Consider the following 16,934-nt stretch of genomic DNA (forward strand, 5'->3'; position numbering starts at 1 on the left):
GCGTATTCGGGTGGTCAGCGACGGCTGAGCAGAACGTCGGAGGGTCACCAAATGTAGCACTGGCGCGCTCCGGGCTGCGCGCCCGGTGTATATCCCGCGGCCACGCCTACCCCTCGGGCGTGGCCGCCGCCCACTTGGTGCGTGGAATGATGCCCTCACGCCAGTGAGCTTTCGTGTCCGCCACAGTGTACATATGCACATCATTTTGTTTCACAATACTATCAAAGATGGCTGATTGGCGGCCATTTTAGTTGTAAACAGCCGATGTTGATCACGTCCTCAACCATTTGTCAGACATGCATTTGCCGATCTTGTTCAAACTTGGCACACAGATAATGAACACCTTGGAAGCTTTATGCTTTATGCATTCCAAGCTTTATGTATTCCAAGCTTTATGTATCCAAGATACTTTCTTTTTTTACTCAAAGAAGCCATAACGTCAAATCTGCAAAAGGAAAAAAACAAAACAATATCAAAGTCAAAACAATTTTTTAAAAACAAAAAAACAATTTTTTTTTTTAGTATGGTTCAAATTACCCCGTGGCCCCCCGAGAAATACACCATGGCCCCCAGGTTGGGAACCACGATCTAAACCTACTCTCCCGTGTTGTTCTTCCCTTTGCCATTATATGTTAATGTGATTGCTGTTGGTGACGTAGGCATATGCATCATCGCTATTTGCGCATGCGCGGCCTGGTCGGTTCCGGTGTCTTGTCCATCTTTGTGTACTGTTGCCTCATGCCTCGTCACCTGACAAAGTGTGGTGATTAAATGCTGATGTTACAACAAAGCCCGAACGTGTTTTGTTTGGGCATTCGCTCTGAAGGAAGGAGAGGCGTTTACCATTTGCTGGCGTGGTGGCAGCGTCTTTGAACCCATTCGTCCGCTGACTCAACAAAGGACGACGAACGAACTGGTAAGTTCCCGCCTCATTTCACCCATCTGGGGCCCATTTCATAGTCTCGAATTTAATCAACTGTTCACCTGATGACCACCTAAAAGATCCTTCGAGTGTGCCGGGCAAATTGTGTCCACCGTGTCCGGCAACTGTTCGACCCCCACAACATTTCTCAAGTAAATGCGAGTTCTTCCCGAGCCTGACCATCGCTGTATGGCTGGTACTCGTCACGTGGGGATTAACAACTAGAATCGTTAGGAAGAAGAGGAATACAACAAACTGTGGGTCACCGACTGTTCCGACAGGGAAGAAGAAGAACACAACTTTGATGTGAAACCTGAGCATCGTGCCGCTGAGGTGAGTGCTTGTGACATGGGGATTAACAACTACGCATTAACGCTCAATGACTGGTATGAAGAAGATGAGGAGGAAGCCGACCTTGGTGTGGAGTCTGACCCTCATGCTTATGAGTAGGTACTGTAGGGGAATTTGTAGCTGAGAGACTCAAGACTCCAATGACCGGACACAGGTTTACCATAGGTCTGGTTTATTAACTGGTTATTCACTTCATTCCATTTACCAAATAATACCGCATAATATAATGGATCAGGTTAACTCTTTTCGCATGGTCCTTCTCGTTCGGCTGATGTTCCTCCGCCACTCCCGTTGGTCAGAGCTTCTGGTAGCAAGTTCTGTCGACTCCACGTTTGCTCTCGTTTATATGGACAAACTGGACTTAATCCCCTCTCCGCTAATGCCCCGAGGTCATGCATGTACCAAGTCCTGGTATCAGCTCGCTCCCCTCCTGTTGTGAGTTCCGTTTACCAAACGATAGGGGGGTGCTTCAGCCAGGGGCTGTGACCAGGTGGACAAGAGATTATCATGTTCGGGCGCATTCCTGACACTCATTTACAAACTCGTCTTTCACAGAGTTTGAATGTAAAATGTATCTGCTTCGTTACCAGTTTAATTAATAAGTTACCAGTGCCAATTAATAAGTTACACTGAGTTACACTTCCACAATTCCCTCATCTTTTTGTTTTTGTTTATATTAACCATTAATCTAAACATCAATATAAGTAAACAATCAATCACTACAAGTAAACATCATTACAAGTACAAGTAAATAATCAATCACTTTGGTAATCAAATTCCCTTGGGCATACACCGTCATCCTGCAAGAATCACAAAACATTTCGTTGGTCATTGACTCCTTCCATATCGTTCAATCTATTGCATTTGCATCACAAATATATTTTCAAAACAACACTTCACCATCACCAAGATACAACAATTTCACTTCATTTTCAAGTTTTGTAAAGCATCTGCACCATCTGGCAAAAAACGTTTGCCTCCACACAAATGTTGACTTTGTTTGAAAGGAAGGGCTGATCACTTGTGTTTGAATCCTGGTATGAAACATTTTCTCCTAATGTCTTCATAGCTCCTGCACTACTTCGTGTAGGATTTCGCTGTTGTGGTAACATTGCGGAGTCATAGACTGACCCTGCTCTCCTTGTAGCATTCTTGCCACTTTTTGCTGTAAACCATAGTAATTCCTGAACACGGCCTTCACCCAGTTGTAGTCGACTTGCCTCCTCCCTCATTGTGAGTGGGCAGCAAGTATTGGTGTGACGTTGATTGGCCAGCCAGATGTGGAACAGGGATGCCGGATGCATCCACAATGATGTTGGGACCATGGTGTTCAGGTCATTCATGGTCCTTACCAGGAGCAACCAGCAGAATCGTGCACAGCTGTTGTGACAAGGGCACAGCCGTTTTTTGCAGCTCCATGCTGGTTCCCCGGACGTTGGTGAAGTAATAACATATGTCCCCGCATTTCACAGAGGTTGCAGGTAAAATGTCGTTGTCCTGCAACTTCTGATGTGGTGAATGTTCGAAGCCTTCGAACAAGAGTAAGTGATCGCCTTTCTTTCATATGTTGCAGTGTGATCCAGGCAAATGGTCACATAAATTTCCTTGGTGAAGGTAAGCATTCATCTCCAAGTTACACGGGAGAATGTCTTCATCATTCTTTGAGAAAGAGGGTGTATGCCACGATTAACTTCATTTTTTAGCCACAAATTTTCTTTCTCGAACCTCTTCCCAATTCCGTTAGCAATCCCTCCAAAATGTGATCTCGTCTTATCCTTATGCTCAGTCACATCTGAATCTGCTTTCCGCACACACTGAATCAGATAGGGTACATCTTACCATGAAATCAGCATAATCATGTATATCTTCCGACAGTTTCACATTCAACAATTTGTTGTTTTTCCTTAACACAAAAGTTATATTCATTTATATGCGTCACACAAATAATATTCAATCAGGTATGTATTTTATTACTAAACTAAGAATAGCATTGTATATGATTACAATCACAAACGGGAATACCTAATTCCCAACAACAATTTTTTCAAACCAACAAATTAAACATAATGTATTATTACCATAATTCCTCTCCACTTTTTCTTTTCCCTCTTTTTCCTAACAGTGTGTCACTCGTGGTGATATGAGTTCACTGATATTGTAATTGACACAACTCATAACATTGTCGTTATGCCATTATCTTAATTCTACTGTTTCATTTGCAACATCACTTGATTTAATCTTTTAATCTCAGTATTTATTCATATCATCATAACAATCTTTCTATTTTAGGTCCATATTTGTTTCTATTCTTATCAACCTCCTACGGTTTATCAATTTGTTCCAAAACACTGCAACCAAAGGTTTTAACCAAAGCTCTACCAAACTATTTCCAATTTGAACTCAACATGCTAATTAAACAACAATTCAAAGAATTAACTTCAATGGGTCAACAAAACTCATTTTATAAACAGATCTAATTTTCCCATCCAATAATTTTCCTTGCCAAATGTCATATTGCAACACTTTAATAAACCTTCGAAAAATGTCTCCCAAATCAATAAATTCCCTTTTTGCTTCCCAAATACTCATCTGTAAATTACATATTCAATTACAGTTTTTTTCCTATTTGTTCGGCCTAAATGGCCACTGAAGTGGCTGCCAACATGCAGTACCGTTTTTATCTACCAAGCAAGTATTCGTCCACATAAGATCTCTACCAAAATGTTGTTTGTAAAAAAACAAATCTGGGATTTCTGATTACATGGATGCACATTCTCAGGACATTTCAGGCTGCTTGTTAACAATCCACTACGATTAATTAATTCCTTTACCCACAATCAAATAATTAGTACAAATTGAGGATATTATCCCTATCACATTCATTTATAGATTCATTATGTTGGATCTAAATTTTCTCCCACTGCTGCAAGGAAGAACAATAGCTCTAATAAGTCTTTGTAATATCTCACTTCATTTACCCAGCATCGAAGAATTTATTTACTATCCATTCCCATCTGTTAACCAGTGACTTTGTTTGAACTCCAAAACTTAATTTGATGAATCCCATGTGTATGGTACCACTTATTGAAACCCCTACTTTTGTAGAAAATATCCAAGTAAGTGTTTTTTTTTTTTCACACCCCCTTAACTGTTGCTCATCCATTTCTATGCACCCAGTGAGTACTACTGACACCAGTATGCCAATATAGGTGTGCGAGATTAACAAATATGTTGCAGGTACACGTAACAGCGCGTTCTGAGTATAAATAACGTAACAGCGCGTTCATGTCTGCCCCTTGGTTTAAGATGCACAATGCATTCCGTTTTAAAACTCACAATAGTTCAAATCAGCAAGATTTTCTTTACTATTTTCCCATATCATCTATGCCTAATACACATCCATACATGCAGCACAATTTATATGCTGATAAAATTCAAGTTTATATATATATATAAATCCATGAGCAGAGTATTCTGGGAAGTCAGTGTAAGACCTCTCCCAAATTTGGATAATTTTGTACTCCCTCATTTCTTTTTTATGAAGCTCATATCCATAAATAGCTGTTATTCTCATATAAATTCTATCAAAAATGGAATCCCCAAATTACTCACAATTTTACTATTAATTAATGGCTGCTCATAACCCAGCACATCAAATCTTTATATTCCATCTCCCTTGACAAAAGAGATAATGTTCATAATCAAATTTTATTTCTATTTTATTTTACGGATTCTCTGCATATTCAATCCCATCCACATAAAACTATCCATTTCCAGACAGGCACACTGTCGGTGTCAACAATCTTGTAAGATTGATACACAAAACAATAAAAAACACTAACATTGACACACAAAAAATACACACACACATGCATTATGCGTATTTGTTTGCGTTGGAACTATTATTTACAGATCAAGATGGGTGTCAATTTTATTTCAATTTCATAAAATTTGTCCTTCAATTTTTTTTTATAAATGCTAATACACAAATGGACCAAAAAGTTTATTCTTAGAAAACCCCTATGATGTCACATTGAAATTACCCTTTCAGTTCCCACAATATTTTATCCAAATTTGACTACACACCCATTTACATGTCAGTCGACCACTGACTTATCAATCGTGTGGAACAATAGTCCGAAATTCCCACCTGATCATCATGTGACCCTTGTCCCTTGGTTTAAAATTTGCAAAGCAATTGTTCCAACTTTGTAAATTTAAAATTGTGTGCCCAACATAAAAGATCCAATTTCGGCATGTGATCAATTAATTACTAATTTGCTTACAAGCAAAAGAAAAATGAATAATTCTTGCTCCGAAAACTTTTCAGACCCAAGAATCATCGACAGTTATTCTTGTTTGTCCAGTAATCGAATCTGTTGAGGCCAATCATCATTTGGGATTTGCAGCAATGAAGGCCGAATCATTGTCTGAGGTACCGGTACGCACTGGTACCCTTGATCTTGGTTTCTTTGTCCTTGGTTTCTTTGTCCTTGGTTTCCCTGTCGAAATTGTCTTCTGCTCAGATATGGGCATCTCCTTATCCAGTGTCCCATCTCTCCACAGTTGAAGCACCGGCTTCTGTCGTTACCTGCTCTGTCCACCTGTGCATTTGTATTGCTGGGCTGCATCTCTACATCCCTGAGTTGCCACTGCAATCTCTCGTTGTCTCCTGAAACACGAAAAAATTCTCTGTACCGTCCTTTTTGGGGAGACAACTGGAAATCAGATGGGACAACCGTCACTTTCATTCCTAATTTCGAGGGCAGTTGTGCATTTGTCTCCTCCACTGTATCCTGTATCCTTTTTATTTTAAGTTCTAGATCCGTTATCCGTTCTTGCTGTTCCCGTTGTCTGGATTCACCATCCCAAAGATGGAATGCAAGCCAGTCTACCGTTAGATTCTGTCTCTTCCTGGCTTTCAATCTTTGTTCCAATCTTTCCAATCGACTTCGCTCAAATGTACCATCTCTTGGAAACTCCTCATCATGTCCCTTTGTCCACAAATACCAATTCTCGACCTGCCTTATAGCTTCTGCACCATAACGGTCGTACATATGATGTGTACAAGTACCTTTTTGTGGAATCTCTGGTTGTCCTTGTGTATTCTTGCAGGCTCCATTTCCCATTCTGCCTTTTATCAAAGTAGCGTTGGATGTGTTGTAGTTTGTTCCTCTAAAGCTTCACTCGTACCTCCAGGAAGGGTCTCTCCACCTGTTCACATGGTGATTTTCAGAGAATCTCCCTCAGCCGTGGCTTTTGCACAATCCAATCTCACAGATCAGTATTTGCAGATGAGCCGGAGGGTCAGTATGAAATGGGTGAATCCTCAGGTGTCCGCTCTGTTGACGGGGAAATCACACAATGGTAACCGCACATATATATCTGTATATAAACTCACCACCTTGCTCAATTTTCCCAGGTTGTCTCCACATTGTTAATATCTCGCAAAGATATCAAAGCTTCTTTCTTGAGACCGCATTTTCATCAATCAAACAATCAATATATTCAATTCAATTTATTCAGTTCAATTTATTCAGTTAAATTTATTCAATTAAATTCAATCAATTAGATTCAATCAATTAATAATTCAATCAATTATTCAATTTCAATTAATTCATCACTATTCATCAATAAATCAAATTAATCATTTTGGATGACTCCTTGCATAAGCCCTTTCCCCAATGATGTCAGGACAGGTCCATCCATTGACCGTCACCTCTGGTTCGTACCTCATGTTAATTGATGAATCACCGTCCTGTCCTAGGGTCATATCTGACATATTTCCCCATTTTGCCTGGTCTCCACAAATTTTCTTTGCAACCACTAAAGGCAACTCATCCTTCATTCGTGAGACAGCCAAAATGGATGGCAGATATTAAAGTTCTTTGGGAAAAATATCTCATCATTTTTTCTTTTAATAGTACCCAAAATCTCTTGGCAATATAAATTTCGTAAAACTCCTGAAATGGGACTGTCAAATTCCTTCAATCATGCTAAATTTTGAAACTCCATCGCTTGTAATACCCAATTTATCCCATAGGGCTTGAAAGTTCTTTCCCAAGTTCATGCAGCATTCTGCATTTGAACCCTATGATATCATTCATAATAATCATCATGATTTTATAGTCATGGTCCTATCATAATCATCTATTTAAAACGAACATTTCCTTTATCACCACAGCTATGTGGTATAATCAACAATAGAATAAAACTGTGCATAGCAACAGGCTACCTCATGGCCACTTAGTATACCTATTGACAATAAGTCATAACAATATCGAATAATCATTGAACAATTCAAAAATCGCTTCCACTGCTCTAGCCGCAGCATTCGTTATTTTGTTTGCTCATTCACTATTCCTGATTCGTCATCAAGGATCTCCATCATCACACAGCGTACTTAATTCCGCATTTTAATGAGAATTCAACAGGAATTTACGACTCAAAGGAAAAAGAACGAGCAGACCTTTTGCAGGATGATCGTTACAAAATCGTTACATATATTAAAGTATTTATAATGTCGACAAATCATATCTTAATTCTTACAAGATTTGGTTCTTTGAATAAATCACAGCACCGGGAGAACCAGCTCCAAAAAATGGATCTTTGTGTTTATTCAGCACCCTAGTAATTGGCTCTTTGTGTACTAATTACACAGCACCCAGGCCCCGCTCATATGGATCTTTGTGCAGCGCTGCACAGCACCTGAGCAAAAGGGATTTCATCTACATTTTCCTTATCCGGTGTACCATCCGTGATATTTGTTTGCTCATTCACTATTCCTGATTCGTCATCAAGGATCTCCATCATCACACAGCGTACTTAATTCCGCATTTTAATGAGAGTTCAACAGGAATTTACGACTCAAAGGAAAAAGAACGAGCAGACATTTTGCAGGACGATAACTGGAATTAGTCGTGAAAATATATCCAAAATACACAAAAATACACACCCACACAAATAAACAACATTTATTCCGTTTAACAGAACAAACATTTCCTCTATCATGACATGCATGTCTTCAAAATTATATGACCAAGAGAAAAAGTAAAATTAATTAAAAACTGCGAGCAGTGATAATCCGGGGACCATACCGCTCCATCCTGATTGGACGAGTGCGTGCTAGAGTCGTTAACAGCGACAGTCCAGATCCGATTGTTCAAAATTTCAACTCAATCGATCGAAAAATGAACGCAGGGATGCATTTTAAAGGTGCAGTGGCACTAACTGAGTTGCCACGAATATGGCCACGAAATTGCCAATATGGCCATCACAAAATATTTTCCTTAATCAATTGGCTCATAGCATAACCAATCTGTAAGTATTTCATCCGAAGATGTATTTCTGAGGAATTTTAATTAAATAAGTCATTTATAAATCAGCGAGTTAATTTATTAAATGATTAATCAATAAATCAATATTTTCCTTGACAGCCACATCACTTGGTCAGTGTCATGTCCAAATATCAGCTTCCTTACTCAAAAGGTGCCTGAGTTAATGTAATGTAATTACTGTAATAAGATTACTGCAATTACTGTAATGATTACTGTAATTACTGTAATTACCGGAACTGTAATTACTGTAATTACCTCAATTTATATATACTAGGGCGTGCCCGCACGTACGTGCTTGCAAAAAAAAACATGCGTGCAAACAACAACAAAAACTTTGAAACCAAGTGGCAGTAACGACCACAGAACCCCCCCTCTATCAATGGTTTGGTCCATTCGCAAAGCCAAAGCGAACGACCACAGAACCCCCCCCCCCCCTCTATTTACATGAAATGGTGTTCAGGATGAAGTTCAGGTTCAGGTTCAGTTCAGTTCAGGTTCAGGACCATGAAATGGTTTAGGATCATGTTGCATCGAGCATTATTTTCCAAAACAGTGTGAACATTAAACCACACCAAAACCTCTGACATCCCACCATTAACACCTATTGTAAGCGTGCCGAATCAGTAAGTATCACCCCTCCTATGAGCCTCGACCAGAGGGTGGTTGTTACTCACAAACACTCGTCGCTAGCTGTTCCATTGTCTGCCGATTCCCACTCTGCTGTTTTTGTCTCATAATCACCAAACAAGAACAGTACACATTTCCTGTAATTATCTCTCATAATCAGGATAAATTTGGAACAGCCCTTAAACTAACACCAAGCAGATCAATTTTTATATTTAGGTTGAGGTTTCACACAAACTGGTTAACTAAATAATACAGAATTATTATTATTATTATATCTCCGCGTTGGTGAACAGTTTATGTTTTGTATCCCACTGATAGGCCAGATCTGGATTCGGACCTGAACCAAAAATGGAATCGGCGTGTTTTTGTCACTTTTTTTTTTAAATATATATTAATAATATTAAAATAATAACATTAATAAGTATATTATGTTAAATATCATGTATATCGCTTTTCACCCGATCTCTTTATGGTGAAGAATCACTTTAAACAATTCTCGTAGCCGGATTCGCACCTGGGTCTTCACCAAAATCCAATCATTTCGTCGTGTCACCCATGCTATTTATCTGGCAAATTTCGTTAAAAAAAACAACAGCACTGGTTCCGTGTCACCCATGCTATTTATCTGGCAAATTTCGTCAAAAAAAACAACAGCACTGGTTCCGTGTCACCCATGCTATTTATCTGGCAAATTTCGTCAAAAAAAAACAACAGCACTGGTTCCGTGTCACCCATGCTATTTATCTGGCAAATTTCGTCAAAAAAAACAACAGCACTGGTTCCGTGTCCACCCATGCTATTTATCTGGCAAATTTCGTCAAAAAAAACAACAGCACTGGTTCCGTGTCACCCATGCTATTTATCTGGCAAATTTCGTCAAAAAAAACAACAGCACTGGTTCCGTGTCACCCATGCTATTTATCTGGCAAATTTCGTCAAAAAAAACAACAGCACTGGTTTTGTTTCCTGGAAGCGTCCTGCAAAACGCTTTGCTTCTCGCAAAACGTCCGCCAATGGGAAGTAAAGGGAGGGAAAAAGAGCGGGAGCAAGAGACAGGGTGCCGGAATGGACATGAGGGACAATGAGGGACAGTGAGGGAGTGTTGGTATGCAATTTTTATCCAATCGCCATCTTTCACAGTAATTCTGGACCGGCATGAGGTGGGATTGTCTGTCATGAATTTATTTGTTGATCGAACGAGTTTTAATTTGTCTAAATCCGACCAGTCGTTTCCAAAGATATAAGCCTTTTTGTCGCAATACCATAAATTGGAATGAGGTAAAAATATATATATATAAATATAATTCCCTTTCCCGGTTCCCTGTCGCTCGCCGAGCGCCGAGCAAGTCGCTCGCTCGCCGAGCAAGTCGAGTGCTTTGAACAAGTGCAAAAAAAAGAAGTACTTTATACGTGTACGGGTGTGTAAACGAGTGTACCGGCGTTACACGTCCTGGAAGCAAATGGTCGCAAGGTGCACGCTTGCTCCGTTTGCTCCCAGGTCACAGTAAGACCCTTAATGACCAGCGCAAAAATACGTATTTACAGAAATCATTTAGAAAAAAAAACACGAATAAATTGCTACAGTCGTTTATCGAAGTACCATTCGTGATGGCTCACGCCACCTATCGCGACATCGGTGCGCACGGAACCCCCAGAACCACCTCCTTCCCCATGTATGTACAAAACTATTTCCAAGTTCGTAATCATATTGGACAAAACAAGACACACTCACCTTTTTTTTAAAGACTTGTTCGTACAATTGATGTCAGCGGTGCCTCCAAATTGTAGGGGAATTTGTAGCTGAGAGACTCAAGACTCCAATGACCGGACACAGGTTTACCATAGGTCTGGTTTATTAACTGGTTATTCACTTCATTCCATTTACCAAATAATACCGCATAATATAATGGATCAGGTTAACTCTTTTCGCATGGTCCTTCTCGTTCGGCTGATGTTCCTCCGCCACTCCCGTTGGTCAGAGCTTCTGGTAGCAAGTTCTGTCGACTCCACGTTTGCTGTCGTTTATATGGACAAACTGGACTTAATCCCCTCTCCGCTAATGCCCCGAGGTCATGCATGTACCAAGTCCTGGTATCAGCTCGCTCCCCTCCTGTTGTGAGTTCCGTTTACCAAACGATAGGGGGGTGCTTCAGCCAGGGGCTGTGACCAGGTGGACAAGAGATTATCATGTTCGGGTGCATTCCTGACACTCATGTACAAACTCGTCTTTCACAGAGTTTGCATGTAAAATGTATCTGCTTCGTTACCAGTTTAATTAATAAGTTACCAGTGCCAATTAATAAGTTACACTGAGTTACACTTCCACAGTACCCTGATGTGAAGCCTTTGTGATTATGATAGTGAAGAAGAAGAATACAACAAACTGTGGATTACCGACTGTTCTGACGGGGAAGAAGAAGAAGAAGAACAAAACTTTGACGTTAAACCTGAGCCTCATGCCGACGAGGTCAGTGATTGTAGCATAGGGAGCAACGACTACCCATGAACCATTAGCGATTGCAATCTAGAAGAGGAAGCCAACCTTGATGTTGTCCCTCATGCTTATGAGGTTAGTGCTTGGCACACGTGGTTTCAACACTGTTCTGAAGAAGAAGACGACTTTGTGACACCTGAGCCTCCCAGCCCCAAGCTGGCTCAGATGTGTGAATGGGAATGTGCTCACGGGAACCCTATGGGTGATTGCAAATGATATCAGCTGCATCAAGCTTCGCAACTCATGACAACCTCTGACATTGAACAGATTTACTGTGCAGAACAACCTACGTGATTTTGGCCTGAGCCTTGCTTTGTTCACTCTTGGCCGGTCACGGCGGAAGTTCTAGCACCACGGACCTCCCCATAAAGCTCCGTGCATCCTTTTCTTACCTGGCTATTGAGCAGAAAACTGTGAGCTCCCCGGACACGGTAGCAGTTCCCTTTGCTGCCGACATCCTTAAATACTACCGCCGGTTGGTACTTGTTCTTCGGGGGACTGTCACTTCCTTTACTACCGCCTGTATTGTCATTGGCGTGCACAGGGTGACATTGCTCAATGCTCTGACTCATTTGTGTGTGGATTTGCCTCCCGTTGGTGGCCTCGTGGTGGCCTCGTTTGCCTCGCTGTGGATCGTGGCGTGTCCTCGGCACGACACCGACATATTGTGGCATCACTGGACCTCCCGTGGTGTTCCGTCCACGGAATCCTGGGCGGACAGTTGCATTCATCCGGAACGGGAACGGGGGGGAGGGGTGAGGGTGGGAAGGGATGGGGGGAGGGGGGGAAGGGGACGGGGGGAGGGGGGGAAGGGGGTGGGAAGGGGACGGGGGGGGGGGGGAAGGTGGAGGGAAGGGGACGGGGGGGGGGAAGGTGGAGGGAAGGGGATGGGGGGGGGAGGGGGAGGGGGGGATTGGGGGAGGGAGGAGGGGGAAGGGGAGGGGAAGGGAAGGGTGCAAGGGGAGGGAGAGGGGGAGCACGAAGCAGATTTTGGAGACTCCCCGATCCTATGACGTCCTCCAGGACCGGCGTTGCCGGGTGGGGGAAGGGAGACCCGTACATTCCCAACCCGTACATTCGCCCTCTTGAATCAAGCTCACTCGGACAAAGGACTCGCACAAATTACACCGTGATGTATGGTGCGAGTCTGGTGGCGAGGATGGAACATCACTTGATCGCTATGAGCGAATCAGCGAGCTGCTCTGGCACAGGCCCAATGGCCATGCCTATGCCAAAAATCAAGTACGTGAGCGAGTCTGGCACACTGAATTGAAAATATATAGAACGCTCATACTTAGTGAAAAGTGGAGCCGCTGTGTCGCCATCTTGGTTAGCACGACTCGACCGACTCGCTTCGCGGATCTCGTTTGTTTTGAACGTGTCCCAGATTTTAAAAGCCACACAACTGTTAAAATGCCATTTTGTGCGGCAATAAACTGCTCCAATCGGTTACGGAAGGGTTGTGGAAAGACGTTTCACAGCTGTTTCAAAGTCGTTGAAATCATATCGCACAAAATCGACAAAAATCGACACAAAACACGATCGCACAAAAGGTGTAAAAACGCAATCGCTTTTCGCTCTGAATTACGTGCAAACACATGACGGAAATCACCATCGCCCAGCATCGAGTGCCAACCAAGATGGCGCCCGGTAGCTGCATCTACACCTGTGTGGTGTGAATGGCAATGGTCATTCTATATATTTTCAGTTCAGTGGTCTGGCGGAGAGGATGGAACATCACGTGATCGCTCTGAGCGAATCAGCGCGCTGCTGTGGCACAGGCTGCGATTCAGTGTATAATGTTCCTCGCTGAAATGCGCTGAGGTAAATATGAATAAAAAATATGGATCTCGTCATCGGAGGTCATTTTTTGGTGGGCCATGTCCTTCCCAGGCCCAATGGCCATGTCTATGCCAAAAAATCAAGTACGTGAGCCTCTCCGTTTAGGAGTCTACAGGTAACACACACACACACACACAGTGTTTTATTTATATAGATTATGAAGTTTAATGCAAATTATGACCACCAGGAAATGCTACTAAGCAATAATTTCCTCGAACAGGGAGAAAGTTATCTTTATACAAGGGGAATGGGTGGAACATGCTGGGTTGGGAGGAAGGGATCAAAAGTGACTCCATTTTATGAAAGTAAAATTTGTGGTCTAAACACTCAATTATGACCCAATAGTGAAGACACCTGGTTTTGACTTGCCTCGGAAAACATGGAAAGCCCTTAATCGGATCCGAACCGGACATGGCCACTGTATCCACTTGTACAAGTGGCATATTAGGAGTTCTGCAGGATGTGACTACAGCGACCCTACTCAAACTATAACTAATAGGCCGAATCTAATAACGTCTAATTATGTGTGACACAATGGCTGAGTCATGAGACGGTGTGTTCCCTTGAAAAAACAAAGGTTCAACTTTGCAAGAAGCTGCGATAAAATATATACCAGATAAAGTGCAGTATACCTAAGGGGTCTTTGAGGTGTGAAGGCGTCGAAAGGTTTAAAATGTCTAACAGCATTAAAGAGCCATCAAAGTTATAAGCGGTCTTAGCAGTCTGAAGGGTCGCAATTTTTAAAAGGTATGTTTCAATAGTACGTAATTTATAGATGCAGTCAGGGTGTAAATTGCATTAAAACAGCACGTGATTAATAGACATCTACTGAGCCAATTACGGCTTCACCCACTGCTTCATAGCTTCACCCACTGCTTCATGGCTTCACCCTCTGCTTCATGGCTTCACCCACTGCTTCATGGGTTCACCCATTCCTTCATGGCTTAACACACTGCTTCATGGCTTCACCCACTGCTTCATGGTTTCACTCACTGCTTCATGGTTTCACCCACTGCTTCATGGCTTCAATCACTGCTTCATGGTTTCACCCATTCCTTCATGGTTTCACTCACTGCTTCATGGCTTCACCCACTGCTTCATGGTTTCACTCACTGCTTCATGGTTTCACCCACTGCTTCATGGCTTCACTCACTGCTTCATGGTTTCACTCACTGCTTCATGGTTTCACCCACTGCTTCATGGCTTCATGCACTGCTTCATGGTTTCACCCACACCTTCACTCATTGCTTCATGGCTTCACCCACACCTTCACTCATTGCTTCCTGGCTTCACGCACTGCTTCATGGCTTTACCCACTGCTTCATTGTTTCACTCACTGCTTCATGGTTTCACCCACTGCTTCATGGCTTCACTCACTGCTTCATGGTTTCACCCATTCCTTCATGGTTTCACCCACTGCTTCATGGCTTCACCCACTGCTTCATGGCTTCACCCACTGCTTCATGGCATCACTCACTGCTTCATGGCTTCACCCACACCTTCACTCATTGCTTCATGGCTTCACGCACTGCTTCATGGTTTCACCCATTCCTTCATGGCTTCACTCACTGCTTCATGGTTTCACCCACACCTGCACTCATTGCTTCATGGCTTCACCTACACCTTCACTCATTGCTTCATGGCTTCACGCACTGCTTCATGGTTTCACCCATTCCTTCATGGCTTAACACACTGCTTCATGGCTTCACCCACTGCTTCATGGTTTCACTCACTGCTTCATGGTTTCACCCACTGCTTCATGGCTTCACCCACTGCTTCATGGCTTCACCCACTGCTTCATGGCTTCACCCACTGCTTCATGGCTTCACCCACTGCTTCATGGCTTCACCCACTGCTTCATGGCTTCACCCACACCTTCACTCATTGCTTCATGGCTTCACGCACTGCTTCATGGGTTCACCCATTCCTTCATGGCTTCACGCACTGCTTCATGGTTTCACCCATTCCTTCATGGCTTAACACACTGCTTCATGGCTTCACCCACTGCTTCATGGTTTCACTCACTGCTTCATGGTTTCACCCACTGCTTCATGGCTTCACTCACTGCTTCATGGTTTCACCCATTCCTTCATGGTTTCACTCACTGCTTCATGGCTTCACCCACTGCTTCATGGTTTCACTCACTGCTTCATGGTTTCACCCACTGCTTCATGGCTTCACGCACTGCTTCATGGTTTCACCCACACCTTCACTCATTGCTTCATGGCTTCACCCACACCTTAACTCATTGCTTCATGGCTTCACGCACTGCTTCATGGTTTCACCCATTCCTTCATGGCTTAACACACTGCTTCATGGCTTCATCCACTGCTTCATGGTTTCACCCACTGCTTCGTGGCTTCACCCACTGCTTCATGGCTTCACCCACTGCTTCATGGCTTCACCCACTGCTTCATGGCTTCACCCACTGCTTCATGGCTTCACCCACTGCTTCATGGCTTCACCCACTGCTTCATGGCTTCACCCACTGCTTCATGGCTTCACCCACTGCATCATGGCTTCACCCACTGCTTCATGGTTTCACCCACTGCTTCATGGCTTCACACACTGCTTCATGGCTTCACTCACTGCTTCATGGTTTCAATCACTGCTTCATGGTTTCACTCACTGCTTCATGGCTCCACACACTGCTTCATGGCTTCACTCACTGCTTCATGGTTTCACCCATTCCTTCATGGCTTCACACACTGCTTCATGGCTTCACTCACTGCTTCATGGTTTCAATCACTGCTTCATGGTTTCACTCACTGCTTCATGGCTCCACACACTGCTTCATGGTTTCACTCACTGCTTCATGGTTTCACCCACTGCTTCATGGTTTCACCCACTGCTTCATGGCTTCACCCACTGCTTCATGGCTTCACCCACTGCTTCATGGCTTCACCCACTGCTTCATGGCTTCACCCACTGCTTCATGGCTTCACCCACTGCTTCATGGCTTCACCCACTGCTTCATGGCTTCACCCACTGCTTCATGGTTTCACCCACTGCTTCATGGTTTCACCCATTCCTTCATGGCTTCACACTCTGCTTCATGGCTTCACTCACTGCTTCATGGTTTCAATCACTGCTTCATGGTTTCACTCACTGCTTCATGGCTCCACACACTGCTTCATGGCTTCACTCACTGCTTCATGGTTTCACTCACTGCTTCATGGTTTCACTCACTGCTTCATGGTTTCACTCACTGCTTCATGGTTTCACTCACTGCTTCATGGCTTCAATCACTGCTTCATGGTTTCACCCACTGCTTCATGGCTTCATGCACTGCTTCATGGTTTCACCCACACCTTCACTCATTGCTTCATGGCTTCACCCACACCTTCACTCATTGCTTCCT

At 43.0% G+C, this 16,934-nt stretch overlaps 1 long non-coding RNA gene across 1 annotated transcript in view; it reads left to right on the forward strand.

Moving 5' to 3' along the window:
* The first annotated feature begins 1,222 nt into the window (after nt 1–1,222).
* LOC144890868 (uncharacterized) overlaps nt 1,223–16,934 on the forward strand; it is a 286,998-nt gene continuing 271,286 nt past the window's right edge. Inside the window, exon 1 of the long non-coding RNA XR_013622543.1 lies at nt 1,223–1,255. This is a non-coding gene — a long non-coding RNA (uncharacterized LOC144890868). The remainder of the gene's footprint in view (nt 1,256–16,934) is intronic.

Source organism: Myxine glutinosa, chromosome 2, assembly GCF_964187855.1.
Source record: "Myxine glutinosa chromosome 2, kmMyxGlut1.1, whole genome shotgun sequence".
Taxonomy (NCBI): domain Eukaryota; kingdom Metazoa; phylum Chordata; class Myxini; order Myxiniformes; family Myxinidae; genus Myxine; species Myxine glutinosa.